The sequence below is a fragment of the Chlorocebus sabaeus genome, chromosome 10, assembly GCF_047675955.1.
Source record: "Chlorocebus sabaeus isolate Y175 chromosome 10, mChlSab1.0.hap1, whole genome shotgun sequence".
Classification (NCBI taxonomy): domain Eukaryota; kingdom Metazoa; phylum Chordata; class Mammalia; order Primates; family Cercopithecidae; genus Chlorocebus; species Chlorocebus sabaeus.
In genome coordinates, this window is record NC_132913.1 from 109,203,364 (window position 1) to 109,219,920 (window position 16,557).

The following is a 16,557-nucleotide window of genomic DNA, read 5'->3' on the forward strand; positions in this document are numbered from 1 at the left end:
ACAAATAGTAATTATAAATTTTGACAATATGAAAATTATTTAAAACATCATGTGAATATGACAAGTAGTTAAGATGTATTAATCCTGGGTAGTAAGCATTATATTATTTCCAATACTGCTAAATTTTTAATGTAGTTCACAATTTTAAAAAGAAAAAGAGAAAAGGATAGCTAATGAGTTGAAAGGCAGATGCAGTCTTCTCCAGTTCTACTGTCTAGAGAATTCATCCAACAACTCCCATGCCCACTGTGACTGCCTTAATTCAGACCTTCCTGTTTCTTGCTTAGATTTCTGCAGCAGTCCTTTTATTCAGTCATGTGTTCAACAAAAATTGGTTAGGCTCTGGAGACATAGGAATGAAAGACTTGTACCTGTCCTCAAATTGCTTAGTCTACATTTGAGACATTGCTTCTTAATTAGTCTCCCAGCCTCTGGCCTCTGCACTGCCTCCAGGAGTGATCTCTCTAAAACATGACTTTGATGATGTTTAAAATCACTCAGAAGTTATCCATTGCCTCTGACGATGTCTCAAGTCAGTGTAGTGTATAACATCCTTTTCGTGGGATGCCTATTAGCTTTTCTAGTTGCTTCTGTTGCCATTGTTTTTTATCCCAACCTAAGCACTGCCTTTTCTAAACCTTGTGCCATTCAATAAGTGCACACCATCACCTCCTTATCACTCATGGTGTTTCCCCTGTTGTTTTTTCCACTTGGCAGCCTTTGCAGTCCTTACTAACCTGGCCAACTATAGCTCAGTTTCAGGATTCACCTTGGGTTGGATTCTCTGGAAAGATTCCCTTCCATACTGGGTCAGGTGCCTCTCCTAGAAATTCTCCTCATTAGTAAGTCAGTACTTAACCATGTTACAGTGCTTATCACTCTGTACTGCCCCAGCTACTAGTAAATGATCTTTGGGACAAAGACAGTATCCTTTACTTCAGACAGTCTAGTGACTAATGCACAAAGATTCTGGAGTCAGCACAGGTTTGTATCCCAACCACACCCTTTTGTTATTTAATTTATTATTACTTCATTGAGCTACTGTGTGCAATTAAATGAGAAAATTCAGGCTTTGCCTATGGTGATCTCACAACACATTTAAGCTGTTGTTATTTCTATTGATTTTTAATCTCTTCATCCCCACAGTGTTTGACAAGTGTTCAGTGAGCACTTGACAAATGAAAATAGAGATGAAAGAAATAGTGGCTTCTAAATTTAGGAATGATTGCTTTTGATCTAGACATTTCAGCTGGTGCCTCTGTACTCTAAAAAACACCTGGAAAGGACACGCCAGAAAGAAGAAGCCACTAAACAGGAAAAGGCCATGAGAGATGAGAAGATTATCAAGGGAAAAGGATATAGGATGAAGATACACAAGTTCGGGTGGGGAGGAGAAGAAGAAAAGGAAGAGGATAATTGGAAGGTAAATTAGACTCCTGTAACTTGCTAATTATGGTGTGGCCATTTCCTATTTGCAGTAGAAATCTGTAGAACGACCTCTCAGGAGGTTCTCTTTCTTCTTCTAGGAAATATCTTTCTCTACCCCTGACCAAATTGACTGGTTTGAGTTTGTTGCCTGATGTAAGCAGCATCAATGAGCCCAAGGCTGTGGTACATAAAGCCCACAAACTATGTGGATTGTGATATTCATCCAGACTGGAGAAGAATAAAGGTGCCATTTTAGGCCAAAAGAGAGGAGAACAAGGTGACTAAGATGTTCAAGGAACTGTTTCTTATGGTTTCTGAGGCTCAGATGACCCCATGATCTCTGTTATTTGGGTAGACCATAAAATAATCTAGTGTCCTTTCATTGATTTCCTTTTTCTTATACTAGTTTAAGTTGGGTTTCTATTACATGCATTCAAAAGTCATAACTAAACTTTATCTACGTGGCTCCTTTTCCGACTGTACGCCTCTATGCACCTTCTGTTCTACTCACTCTGAGCTATTTAACTGATATGGCTTGGCTCTGTCCCTACCCAAATCTCATCTTGAATTGTAGTTTCCATAATCCCTACTTGTTTTAGGGGGAGGATTTTCGTAATCATTATCTCTAAAGACAGAAACCACAACAAAACATAGTGATATATTTGACTACATAAAACGTTAAATTTAAATATCAAAAAGCCCATCAATGAATAAATAAGGAATATGTAAAGTTTGCATGTCATAACACATTTAGAGAAATAATATATTTTACTTTCAATTGCATATATATTATTATTATTATTATTATTATTATTATTATTATTATTATTTGAGATGGAGTCACACTCTGTTGCCCAGGCTGGAGTGCAGTGGAATGATCTCAGCTCACTGCAACCTCTGCCTCCCAGGTTCAAGTGATTCTCCTGCCTCAGCCTCCCGAGTAGCTGGGATTATAGGTGCCCACCACCATGCCTGGCTAACTTTCTGGCATTTTTTTTTAGTAGAGACTGGGTTTCACCTTGTTGGCCAGGCTGGTTTTGAACTCCTGACCTCAAGTGATCTGCCCGCCCTGGCCTCCCAAAGTGCTAGGATTAAAGGTGTGAGCCACCGCACATGGCTAATATGTTATTTTAATTGCATAAATATATTTAGCAGTCTTTTTAATATTAAAATGACTCATTACAAGTTGATAATAGATGAATATCTGAATAGAGAAATAGGCAAACAACACAAGTAAAAAATTTTTTAAATTAAACATAAAAATTGTCAACAAACATTTGAAAATTTTAAAATTGTACTAGAAATGGAGGAGTACCTACTGAACTGTTTAGTCCCTGGTTTGCCCACCCACTCACGCACGTCATAGCATATCCACAACATGTTGTGTATTTCTCTATTGCTTTCCTCATTCATCTCTGTATTGTGGTTATTTTACCACCTGTCTCTCTCACTAGACTTTAATTCCTTTTGGAAAACCCAATGTTCTGTTTCTCTCTCATGCATTAACTCACAGAATTTAGTTGGGCTCAATGAAGGTTTATGGAATGAATGATTCAGGTGACAGAGTGTCTTAAAATGGGCATGCTCCACTACATAATTTGTCATTGTCATCTCTCTAAAGCCGCAAGGTGAATGTCTTTAGCTCCTGTGATATTTGTTCCTGTAATTGAAAAATCTCTATTCTTTGTATTAATGCCTTATTTTTCTGATTTGTCTTCACTCTTACACAGTTATGGGCAAATTTTCTTCTTTGTAAAAATATTTTATCTCAGAGCCAAATGCTCCATTTACTAAACTAACACTTTATCAGGTTATTGTGATTTTTTCCCCATCTCCTCCTTCTTTTGTTATGATCAGAACTTCCATTTACACTATGCAAGGTGAACTTTTTTAAAGAAATGATCCATCCTGCAGAGTGTATTAATTTCAGCATAAATGTATGTAAAGTCAATATGTCAGCTATTTTGATTTGCATTAAACTCTATTCTTACTTTGTATTTTGTGCCACAAAAACTGAGGATGGGGAGTGGTGTTGAATGAAAAGGATAGACCAGCACAATGTTCACATCTTAGCTTGACAGAGCAGTTTACTATAAATAAATATATAATAATCTCATCATAATAAAGTTTCACTAAAGTGCAATCATAAATCTTAGGTCAAGGGAATCAAAAATATAATTCAGAAAGGCTTTTGGGGACTTTGAGAGTGGAAGGCACTTAGATATCAGTCAGAACTGAGTTCACATCTGAGTTACCTCACTTACTAGTTGCATGACCTCATACAACTCAAAATAAATTTTCATAAATAAATTTAGTCCTGAAGCAAGGATATTTTAGGTAGCACCTGCATAAAAAGGCAAATCAGTCTCAATCTATCAAACAACCAGAAAGCTTTCATTGAAGCTATGCTTTATGCTGAGCAAGGTATAGTGCATCCAAAAACACATGCACAAGAAACAAATAACAACAAAAGCATCAATGCAATAGCTTTAAAAAAAACAATCCAGGCCCTCTTGTTTGGTCTGAGTTCTCTGTGTCAAGACATGCTCTGTCATCCCTTATTTACCTCATGGCACCTTTATTTCAAATTGCTGTTAATCTTTTTAAAAAACCTTCCAAAAACAAAAGCAGAAATATAAAAACAGTGGCAATCAAGTATATTTAATATGATATAATGTTAGCATTTTAAGTTAGTGGGAAAAGTTGTATTTTTAATGTTAAATTTTTTTTTTTTTTTTGACAGAGTCTCACTCTGTAGCCAAGCTGGCATGCAGTGGCCCAATCTCGGCTCACTGCAACCTCCGCCTCCTGTGTTCAAGCGATTCCCCTGCCTCAGCCTCCCAAGTAGCTGGGACTACAGGCACGTAACACCACACCCAGCTAGTTTTTTGTATTTTAGTAGAGACGGGGTTTCACCATGTTAGCCAGGATGGTCTCGATCTCCTGACCTCGTGATCCAACCACCTCGGACTTTCAAAGTGCTGGGATTACAGGCATGAGCCACTGCGCCTGGCCCTTTAATGTTAAATTTTTGAGGTAAATCATCAGCTATTTGGAGAAAAATAATAAGGTTTAATCTTGACCTTATGCCATATTGTAACAGAAATCCCAAGTGTAGAAAAATGTAGAAAATTAAACCACAAAGGACTATTAAAGTGTAGGTGAATTTTTATACTTTTGGGGAGAGGAAAATCTTCATGAGCATTATCTCCAAAGACAGAAATCACAACCAAACATAGTGATATCTTTGACTACATAAAATGTTAAATTTAAATATCAAAAAGCCCATTAATGAATAAATAAGGACAATTTAAAGTTTACCTATGATAACGTATTTAGAGATATATTTTATCTTCAATTGCGTATTATATATTATTATAATTACATAATTATAATATATTTTAAAAGTCTTTTTAATATTAAAATGACTAATTACTGGTTAATAACAGAAACATGAAGACCTAAACAGAAAAATGGACAAATAACACAAATAAAAAAGGTGTATTAAATATATAAATTGTCAATAAATTTTGAAAATTTTAAAAGTTCACTAGAAATGGAGGAATAAAAGTTAAAATTGAAGACAACACAAAAATTACTTAATAATTAATTATAAAAGATAACTACATATTAAATTGCTAGAAGTTAGAAAACAATAATATCAAATGGAGATAGCATAATAATAATAATATCAAATGAAGACACCTTTACACAATGATGGGGGATAGTTATAACTTTTCTGGAGGCTAATTAGGCACTAAAAGCCTTAAAAATGTTCACGGCTTTGATGTAGGAATCTCACTTCTAGGAGTTAATGTTAAAGGAATAATTGAACGTGTATACAATAAGTTAGTCTTCATTTTTAAAAAAATGATAGAAAATTAGGAACAATCTAAATGACCAACCATAAGAGATGAGAGATACTAGCACGTCTGTTTAATGAAATACTGTTCAATCATTTAATCACAGAAGTGTATTTATTAACATGAAAATATATTGAAGATACAAAAATGGTTGATTATTAAAAAGCTGTGAAATGTGAAATTAAAAAATAAAATTCCTATCTAGAATGAGGTTAGAACATTGGCCGGTAGTTCTCTGGGTGATATGATAATGGGCAATTTCTACTTCAAGCAAAACCTTTTTTTTTTTGGTTTTCCAAGTTTTTCTACATTAGGTATTCATTCAGCCACCTCTTGCAACCCATCTTAAATTCTTTAACTTAAGCCCCGCCTGTGGCACTCGGCTTCTGGCAGGGGGGCCCCACCACACCTTGCTCCCTCTCCATAGATTTTCTGCTCTTTGACTGCAGGCGATTTAGAGCATTCATACCCCACAAGGCAATCTTTAACCCACAGGGATAGGGTCATCAGTGAAATACTCTATTGTAAAGTTAAATGTATTTTTAGGGCCCCTCAACGGGTCCCAGCAATATATCCTTGGTTGTCCACAGCAGTGACCAGATCGTTGTGCCCAGAATACCAGCGACATAACAAACTTTTGCATTGGTCTTTCTCCTGTTTCAGTCTTCCGGTCTCTCCCTCCTCCTCCCAAATACACTTTCTGCAAGCACATAAACCTTATCTCAGGCTTTGTCTTTGAGGGCACGCAGACTAAGACATGCATAAATTAATTTCATCATAATGAAATGCAATAATACTCAAAGCATTTGATAGAATTTTAGTACAAATAAAGGCTCAGAGTTCTAAAGCACATGGATAACAAAACAGATTTTTTTTCTTTCTTTCATTATTATTATTATTTTTTAATTTAGTAGTACTCCTGAAACAACAGGAGAACTCTGCTGTCCATTAGGGAAGCTTAATACAACAATAGTACACAGTATATTGCCCTTAACTGTTTTCAGGCCATTACTTAGATTTCATAGCAAATAGATCTGCACTGCTGCTAGAAATGGTAAGAAATTGTTGAGCAAAGGACAGCTGTTTCCAGTTCCACTGGAGGAATCCCACTGCATGGATGATGGCAAAGAGCCTAACATTGTTTACTACTAGAAGCAGCAGTCGCAAGATGTCAACCCTCTGCATAGTGTGCAGTTGCCAAGATCACCAAGAAATACACCATTCATACAGGCACTGAACGGACCAACACTTAATGCATATAGAGAAGAGACAAAGCAAGATCAGCGTCGACAATGAATGTTAGTGCCCACAGCCAGCAGGACGTACCCTGCAGCAGGGAGATGGTCCGCTCACACTCGTGAGCCACTCTTTCCCCTCAAGGACCAGATATAGAAGTGGGATTGGCCAAGTGCCATTTGATGCACATGCTTAAGCAAAGAAATACACTTCAAGTCTGAAATAGGTAAAAAGACTCCCAAGGATTCCAGTAAAGAACCTTTATAGCACAGGCTATAAAGGTTCTTTATTTCTCTGTAATGAAATGTTCTAGGACCATGGCACACTGCCACTAAGAAGGAGTCAAAAGACTACACACAGGAGACTGCCTTTCCCAACAGGGATTCTGTGGTTTAAGATATGGCATTCACAGGAAGCAATCCCACAGCAGCTATAAGAATAAAAGTGGATTCTAGGCTCTATATTCTGTCTGGATGAAACTTTTAGTATGGGTCAGAGGAGTTATTATTATTATTACTATTACAGGACCACCTACCTTTATGGAATTAGAAAGTTCTATTCTTTTTCTAATTACTTCCCACTTCCTGGCAAGCCTTGATAACCTAATTCAATGGTGCTCAAAAGAGCCACAGAAATCTACCATTAAAATTGATGGATGGCAGTCATTTCTCACATTGCAGGGAAAATTAAGTTTATAGATACCATCTTTTTCATTTTAAGTATCTCTTCTATAACTTTGGCCTAAACCTTTGGCATCCGGTCTCGACAGTCTCTGATAGAAAGCAGTCTACAATGATATGTAATTTAGTACAGTGACATATTTATTTTGCAATATAAACTTGATTACCTCATAGTGCTTTTCAAAAATACCATTCCTTTCGGTGGCTGTGCTACCTGAATTTGTTTGAAACACTATCCCAGTGGAGCATAGTTTAGCTGTTGTACTTTATTAGCTGCCTAAATAGTTGTGTGAGTACTTCACAAGAACTGCCCCAATGCTAAATGAGAATCAAACAGGTGGAAAACTAGAATCTGGCCAAGATTTCCTTGAACATCTTTTGACTTTGAATCTATTCTGTTTCCTCTGATTGCCTCTCGCAGGAGCCCTTGAGGGGAAGCTTTAGAGAGTAACTGGCATTCTTCTCCTTCCAATGCAGCCCTTTGAGCCTCCCACAACTGATTTCGTTGCAATGTTCTGTTTCATTACCAGGTAATCATTAGAAGTGATAATGTCCGACCAGGCGCGGTGGCTCACGCCTGTAATCCCAGCACTTTGGGAGGCCGAGGCAGGCGGATCACGAGTTCAGGAGATCGAGACTATCCTGGCCAACACGGTAAAACCCCGTCTCTACTAAAAATACACAAAAAAAAAAAGTGGCCGGGCGTGGTGGCAGGCGCCTGTAGTCCCAGCTTCTAGGGAGGCTGAGGCAGGAGAATGGCGTGAACCCGGGAGGCGGCGGAGCTTGCAGTGAACGGAGATGGCGCCACTGCACTCCGGCCTGGGTGACAGAGCGAGACTCCGTCTCAAAAAAAAAAAAAAGAAAAAAGAAAAAAAAGAAGTGATAATGTCACAGTACACTTCAAATTGAAAGGCTAATTCAACCACAGAAATTTGCCTTAATTGATGAACTGATACCTTATGGGTGAGAAGCTGGGCGTCTTATAAAGCATCAAGTGATGCCGGCATGATGCATTACAGGACCCAAGAAATCCAAAGGAATTTTCAAGCCAGAAACTCCCCAACTGAATGGGCTGCATGGCGTAGGGATTCTACAGGACAGCAAGATCACCACTGGTGTGTCCAGGGGGTTATTGAAACAAGCAAGGGCAAAAAATAACCGTATACCCTTTTCATGACTTGAGTTCTTGAAGTGTCCTGCAAACTTTTCAGCATAGCTAGAGCCCTTTCTTCAAGTCAAATCCCAGAGGAAGATCCAAACATAGCTGTTTTATTTGAAATGAAAGGGTGAAGGCCTGTAGCCCCCCTAATCTCCTTACCAATTTCCTCCCCACTCAGCCCCTCCAGGAGCTAGTATGGGTATATTGAAGCAGATTTCAGAGTGGAGGCTTCAGCTGAAGAAATGTGATAAATTCCTAGAATATACACCAGTCCTTCATGTCAGAGCAGCCTCTGGCATGAGGATTACACTAAGATTTACTGAACTTGGCTCATCTATCTTCTTGGATTGCCTTTGACTGCCTGTCAACCTTGGAAATTATTTACCTCCCCAGAATTTAGACTAATCCCTAGTTTTTTCTTTTCATTGCCACCCTGCTTATTCACCTGTCAGATGGCAACTATATTTCTTTTAGCTCTGGAGAGTCTACTTGCTTTAAACCTATTTGGTAGATTATAGGGTCTGAGTACCTTAACTTTTGGGAATTCCACATACTTCTTTGAACCGTTAGAGAATCTGATTATAGCTTTTCAATTGTGTCTGTTTCTCCCTTATTTTTAATTAATTTATTTATTTTTGAGATGGAGTTTTGCTCTTGTCGCCCAGGCTGGAATGCAATGGCACCATCTCGGTTCACTGTAACCTCTACCTCCCAGGTTCAAGCGATTCTCCTGCCTCAGTCTCCTGGGTAGCTGGGATTACAGGTGCCTGCTACCATGCCTGGTTAATTTTTGTATTTTTAGCAGAGATGGGGGTTTCACCATGTCGGCCAGGCTGGTCTCAAACTCCTGACCTCAGGTGATCCACCCACCTTGGCCTCCCCAAGTACTGGGGTTACAGATGTGAGCCACCACGCCCGGCCATGTTTTTCCCATTTCTTTAAATTGGAACCTATCATTGTATAAACAGAAGGAGAGGGTATATGAGTCTGCAGCGTGACTTTCCCAACATCCCTCTCCAAGGAGGAGCCCAGCTTGTCCCTATAAAATCCAGAACCCAGGGTGCAAAGGAATAATCTCCCCAACTTTTTTGATGATGTTGGGGGAACTGGAAGGTAAAGGCTAGAAAATTCTGTCAAGTTAGAATCCTAGTTATCAATCTTGATGCCTCCCTACCTCTTACATCCCACATGCAAGTCCTAACCAGGTGTTGTCAACTCTGCCTATTCAATCTCTCCAATCCCCTCCACTTCGCTATTCCCAATGTCACTGCAAGAAAGTCATACCTTACTTAAAGATCAGGCTGTAAACAGTTGAGGCTAGGCGAAAGTCATGTATTGTTACAATTATCGGGAATGCCTTGGGAAGGTGCCCCAGTGGAGGCAGACTTACTCCTTCTCAGTAAATCCAACACAGTTTTCTCTCTAGTGTTGGAACAAATTGCTGTTTCTTCAGCTGAGCACTAGATGAAGACATTAATATGTATTTAGGGACCATATTGGATGAAAATATATACATATTTAAACCCTGTTATGACATTTAGCATGGTGAGATATCTATACGGTGCGATGCACAGAAATTGAAAAACAAGAGTTTTGTATCTCACATTTTGGGCTTTCTCTGGAGCATACGCTCCTTTCACCCAATGACGAAGTGTTGGCATTATCTAAAGTGCTATTTCTCTGTGTCTGTTTTCTTTATCCAATTCCCTCCCCTCTCTTTGTTGCTTAGAATGTATAATAGAATGCCAGTAATATGATAGGACTCCATTCTGTTTATTTTTAGGTACCAACATCTCTTGTCTGAATTACAATGAAAGTCTTCTAAAAAGACTCTTATCCCCCAATATTAATCTTCTTCAATCCATTTACCATCTGAACGCAGGATGATAGCTCAAAAACAAATTTGATCATCCCTCTCCCTCCCTTTTCTTTTTAAAATCTTTCAACCGCTTCTCATTGTGATGAGTCCAAAGCTTCTGGCATAACATAGGAGCCCTTCATAATCTTCTCCCTATTCTTTGCAAGTCTCTGCTTTCACCACACTTACACCCATCCCACCGCCATTTCCAGTGAAATCAAACTGCTTGCATTCTCTAAAAGGGCAATACTTCCCATATCTCAAGGCCTTTGCACATATCCTCAGTCATCATCCTTGTATGACTAACTTCTCCTCATCCTTAAGATTTCAAATTAAACATTAAGTCCTCTGGGACCATCTTTGCATATCTGTAGCACTACTACTTCCCCTGCTGGCTAAACCTTTGCATTTCTCTAACTGTAGGGTATTTTGTTTCATGAGTCATGTTATTGATTTCTTTTCCTGTAATACCAGTTCATTTACAACTCAACAGCAATAATAATTATTATAATTACAACAATGTAAGAAGAACTAACACATTTGCAGTGTATATGCCGGTTATTCTTCTAAGATACATTAATTTGTATATGATAAATATATTCATGTTTACTTACTTATACACCTATATTTGCTCTTTTTATCTACAGAATTGCTACTACACTCTTATATCACAAGTGAAGAACCTGAGTCATAGAGAGACACTAATTAACTTGCAAGGTGGACACAGAGAATACACACATACAGCTTTTCAGTAAATTTAACCCAGCCAGTCTTTCCTTCAGTATAGGAACAAACTAGAAAAATCAGGATCCAAGCCCAGGAAGTCTGATCTAAAACCCTGCCTAACCAGTGTGTCCTCAGCTTCTCTCATTTGCCCGGACTAACTTCTAGTACAGACTTTAGTTTGCCATTCTTTCCAGTTGACAGTTACCCACTTCTTAGGCTAGCTGCTCAATGGGTGTTCACGTTGCATTGAACGGAAAAAGTATTCTTTAAGAAGAGCCCACCCTTAGAAGGCTTACTATGCATGCATGAATAAATATTTCCGTGTGCCTTCCCCATCATTGCTGTTTGCCATAACCAGGAACCCTCTTACCTTAACAGTGTCTTTTTTTAAACAAATGGTTGAATTCTACCCACAGAACCACACTAAACATTTCCCTGGACTGCCCTGATCCAAGCATTATGCTATTTGTATTCATTAAAACTGATGAAGGTTTTCTTTATATTAATCACCAGTTTGACTTTCATAGCGGAGGCTTACTCTGCTATCAGCAGGATTCCTGGTCTCCCTTGGAGGTTTTCAAAGTGAAAGTCCAAGAACACAAATGAATTCTGGCAGCCAGAAGTCCCAATTTAGTGTATGAGTTCCAGTGAGCTGAGAGGAGCTGTATTTTAGGATAAAACAATTAAATAACTCTGAATTAAACCTATGATGTACTCATCACATTCTTTTCTTAGATTCATGTGCAATGATAATGTGCTTGACATGATTCAATTATATCTTAAATTCCTGATTGCTAAAGCTAATCAAATAATAAAAGTATAATATACCAGTCATATTTACAAGAGTTGTATAGAGCCATTGACCCTGGAAAGGGCATCTTACCTCTAATTGTGCATTATGGACAGTGTGGCCCCTATAAACCATAAAAAATAATCATTAAAATGCTAAAATAAGATTATGAGTTCAACCAAAGGTAGGAGCTCTACATTAAGTTTTATTAATATTGAAAGAGGACGAGGAGCACAAATGAGGACAAACTATAGCATCTTTTTCTAGTCGGCTATGTGGCTTCAACCCCAGGTCCCTTACTGTGACCACCAAATGCTTATAATCCCTTGTACACCTAGACAATCTCATTAGAGAAATACACACTATAGATCCCTCTGGGGATTTTTCTGTTGAAGTAAGAAGAGTTTAGCTTAAAGAGAATACGATATTCAATTTCACACCTCCGCAACCTGCCCATACTGGTTGGAAACAATGGGGGTCATGTGGAGTTTGAGATGTGTCTCCTATTTGCAAGGACACACAGCTTCCGCAAGGATGTGTTGCTGGCTATTGCTTTTCAGCACTGCACCACCAAACATGCTGCAAGGAAAAGTGAAATCTGGCAGCAAACTCTCACCTTCTGGAGTCTGTCTAATGCTCTGCTTGGATTTGTGTGTAAAGACACAGACACTGTATTGCTTTTCTCAGAAGTGCTGTCTGCCTTTGGCTTGTACTTCTTCATTACAGGGAACTTTCCTTTTCTCCCTGTTATTCTTCCTATGACCTTAGATTCAAAGAGAATAAAGGAATATAATTTGGAACAATAAATCCTTCTCATCTTTCAGGTTTGGTTGAAAATCTTACCTCTCTATTCCCTAAGCACCTGGCTATTATAAACTCTCATTGACCTGCTATTGTCTGTACCCTGTTAGATCCTTATTCACTTTTATGTGTTTGTATCTTATCTTTCCAACTGGACCGTGAACTACTTGAAGGCAAAGACTGCCTTACACTGTTATGCACCTCCACAGTGCCTAATCTCAGCACCTTACACATCATAGGCAGCTGGTATTCACCCTCTGATGGATTAATTCATCAGGAGGAGACACTGCTGATGACAAATATAAGCTCCAAATGAGAGCCACTGTGTCTTAGATCGTGCTTGTCACACTCGAATGTGCATATCACTCATCTGGGGATTCTGGCAAAATGATTGCTAAAACTGCAGTGGTGCCAGGCTTCTGCATGCCCAAATCCCAGGTGATGCCAATGATTCTGGTTTAGGGACCCTGTTTTAAGAATCAATACCTTAGAAATGAAGAAAATTGACATGAATAAATCATTTAGAAGTCATTTCTTTGGTTTTTACATTTTGCAGAGCCATACTTAGATCACACTTCTGGTTGATGTGAATCTAACCAGTTTAGAGACTTTCAGAAATATTCAATAACCAATTAAGGGTCTTCTATACAATAATAATAGCTAGTGTGGCAGGGTAATTCACTGAGGTGCTAATTTGCATGTACTCCCTCTTATTTCTCATGCATTTGTTCTGAGCAAGTAGTCAAGCCCATTCAAATGCTTTGCATCAGAGACTTCCAGACATGGGGTGGGAGGGCAAGAGCTGCTGGAAGACTCCCTTCTTCTTGTCTCTTTTGAAATTTGAGTGATTGAAAAGATAAGATTAGGCATTCTTTAGGAAAGGGAGGAGAGAAAGAAAGAGAAATAGGAAAAAAAAAATTGTCCCCAGGGCTGAGAAAAAGAGGAAAGTCAGTGTATCTCCTAAATTTAAGAACCAGGCAGTCTGGGCACCAGGTATTAAGTTCTCATTCTGTCAATGTACCTGTGGTATTAAGTTCTCATTCTGTCAATGTACCTGTGCCATGGATGGCACGGAAGCCACAGATTTCTGGGAATATTTGGGCTCGGCAAATGGGTAACATAATAGGAGTCAAGGTGGAGTGATATGTGGAAGTTTTTCCAATGCTTTAGCACCGCATGGCTACCCTCCTTCCCCCTACAACCGCACAAACACCCACTTAATTAATAAATTTAAAATTTAGAAATGGAAAAAAGAGGGAAGGGAAATCATGATAATGTTTAGGAATAAATGTCAACCTAGCAAGTGAGGTTTGGAACTGGGTTTAATCTGATTTTAAAGAAGTAAATCAAGGTGCTATTTCTTGTTTAACCAAGTGTGTGAAATATGATTCATACTTGATGAAACAGAAACATCTATTCAGTGACGATTTAAAGATGAAATCAAATCATGTCATCCTCGTCCTCCCCCCACCCACACACATACACCTTCCCCAACTCAAAATTTTCCAATGGCTTCCAAATCCGCTTAGAATAAAACGCAAATTCCTTTCCACAAGCTACAACACTCTGTACTCTATATTTGCACCAACCAGGATAGAAGCTGCTGACTACATGTGGTAACTGAGCACATGAAATGTGGCTGGTCTGAATCGAGATGTGCTATAAGTGGAAAATGTATACCAGGTTTCAAAGATTTAGTGACTCCCACCTCAATGCCCCGAAAAAAAGAATATACATGCCAGGTAACATTTTTATAGTGATTATGTGCTGAAATGATCTCTTGAATATATTGAGTTAAATTAAGTTCACTGCTTATTTCTTTTTTTTTTCTTTTAATGTAGCCACTGGAAAATTTAACATCACATGTATAGCTTGCATTTTACTTCTATCCAGCAGTACTGTTCCCCAGAACTGTCCTAACCAGACCTCACCTCACACTTCTCCCTTCTCACTTAGTGTCCCAACCTCACACCACTCTGAGGTCCTCCAGGCAACAGAGTTCATGCCCACTTGAGAAGGTATGGTGCATCCGTGGTTGGCTTTCTCTGAAAGCTCTTCCTGATAGATAATTGCTTGGCTTTCTCCCTCATTTCATTCAGCTAAAACTACACTCAAATGTCACCTTGTCAGAGAAGCATTCCTTTACCACCTTATCTAAGCCCACTCCCCTTGTTCTTTCTTCCCTTGACCTGCTTTACATTGTTCACATGTGGCATCAGATTACCCATTTGTTCATTGCCTGTCCAGCCCCACTTGGTCTCAAGTGGCACATCTGTTTCCTTCACAGACACGCCCCCAATTACTAGGAAAGTATCTGGCATATAGTAGGTACATGACAAATATTTACTGAGTGACTGAATTGCTTATTTAAAGTGAGTACTGGCATTAAACCAGTCATTTTGCAGAGAGCTTTGCATTTTTTTAATATTTAATTCTCACTTTGTCCTTAAGTAAATTTTTATAGTCTATCTATAAGTAAAACCTAATTCTATACAAGAGAAAATAAAAATTTAGAGAAGTTAATAAAAATAACATAATATGTCCCAAACCCTTTATATAGATGTGTTTACTTGATCCTAAGAGGTGAGCACTGTTATTATCTTTTTTTTTTTTTTTACAGGAGAGGAAACTGAGGCACTGGCAGTCAAGTAACTTGCATCACACAGCCAGTTAGTGGTAGAGCTGGAATATAGAGCTAGGGAGTCTGACCCCAAAAATCACGTTTTTCTGCTTCTGAGCCAGGTCCACAAATTAGTGAGTGCAAAGAAAGTTTGGACCAGGTTTGACTTGAGTGACTGTTCTCAACTCCCCCAGTAATGCCTTTACCATGTCATCTATTCTCAATCAGAAAGGATCACTTCCTGGCACTTCTGATAATACTTACCTCCCTCTTGGACTCTATTTCCACCATACAAATTCACTTTCTAAAGAAACTGAAGACATTGTTAGGCTCTTCAAAATATGCTTGGTTTCCTGTACTTCCTCTTTCTCTTCAAAGAGCACCACTAATGCGCTCAGTTCTCCAGAACTAAAGTCTCACTGGCATTTCTGTCTTGTTCCTCTCACTTGTTGCTCCTACCCAGACAATTCTCCCTCTCCAATGTTTTGCTTTTCTTCTTTTCTTTCAAATCCTGTTGCCAGTGACCTGATTCAAGACTTTATCAATGCAGGCCTGGACTGTGGGAATAAAGTGTTAATAGTTTTGCTTGTTGTCATTATCTATTCTTCCAACTCATGCTGATGAATGATGGCAATTTATTTTTAATATAACACTTCAATCCATTACTGTCCTGCTTAAAAGTTTGGAACCTGCTCCCCATTGCCTGAAGGATATAGTTCTTTGAAGTTCTTTCAATGTCATTCAATGTCATCTCCAGTTAGGGATAACCTATTATTCAAGCCTTATCTCCCACCACCACCATGTCTGACCTTCTGCTGCAATCAGGTTGTTTTACTGGTTATCAGAAAAACATCCTTTGTATGTTCCCACCTTTGCACTATTACACTTTGCATCCTCAGCTGGATGTCCCTTTTACGTCTCTTACTACATCCTAACTCATATCAAATTCTTCTGTAAAGCCTTTTCTGGGCATCATAGTCTGAAGTGTTATTATTCCCCAAGACTACTATACCAAGTAATGTTTGTGTAATTGACTCATGAATAGCTCCTTAGATTAAACTGAGATTCCTTCCAATATAGTATTAATTCCTGCTCAATTGCCAAACATCTTCTCTGGTGCTACACATCTACTAAAGACTCCAATAAAAATAATTTAGAAATAATATATGTTAATAGAGATAATCTAATACTAGAAGAATTTTGGAATCAAAGACTGCATTTTAAGTCAGAGAAATGAGCTAAAAGATTTGGTAGACTTCCCATAGACTATTCTTCTTTACCCAGCAGTCTTTTATGCAAATGAAATGACTGCAAGCTACATCATATAACATTTTATTTACTTGTAGAAGCAGAGGAGAATTTAGAAATCAACGTAGCCAACTGCCTAATTTCACAG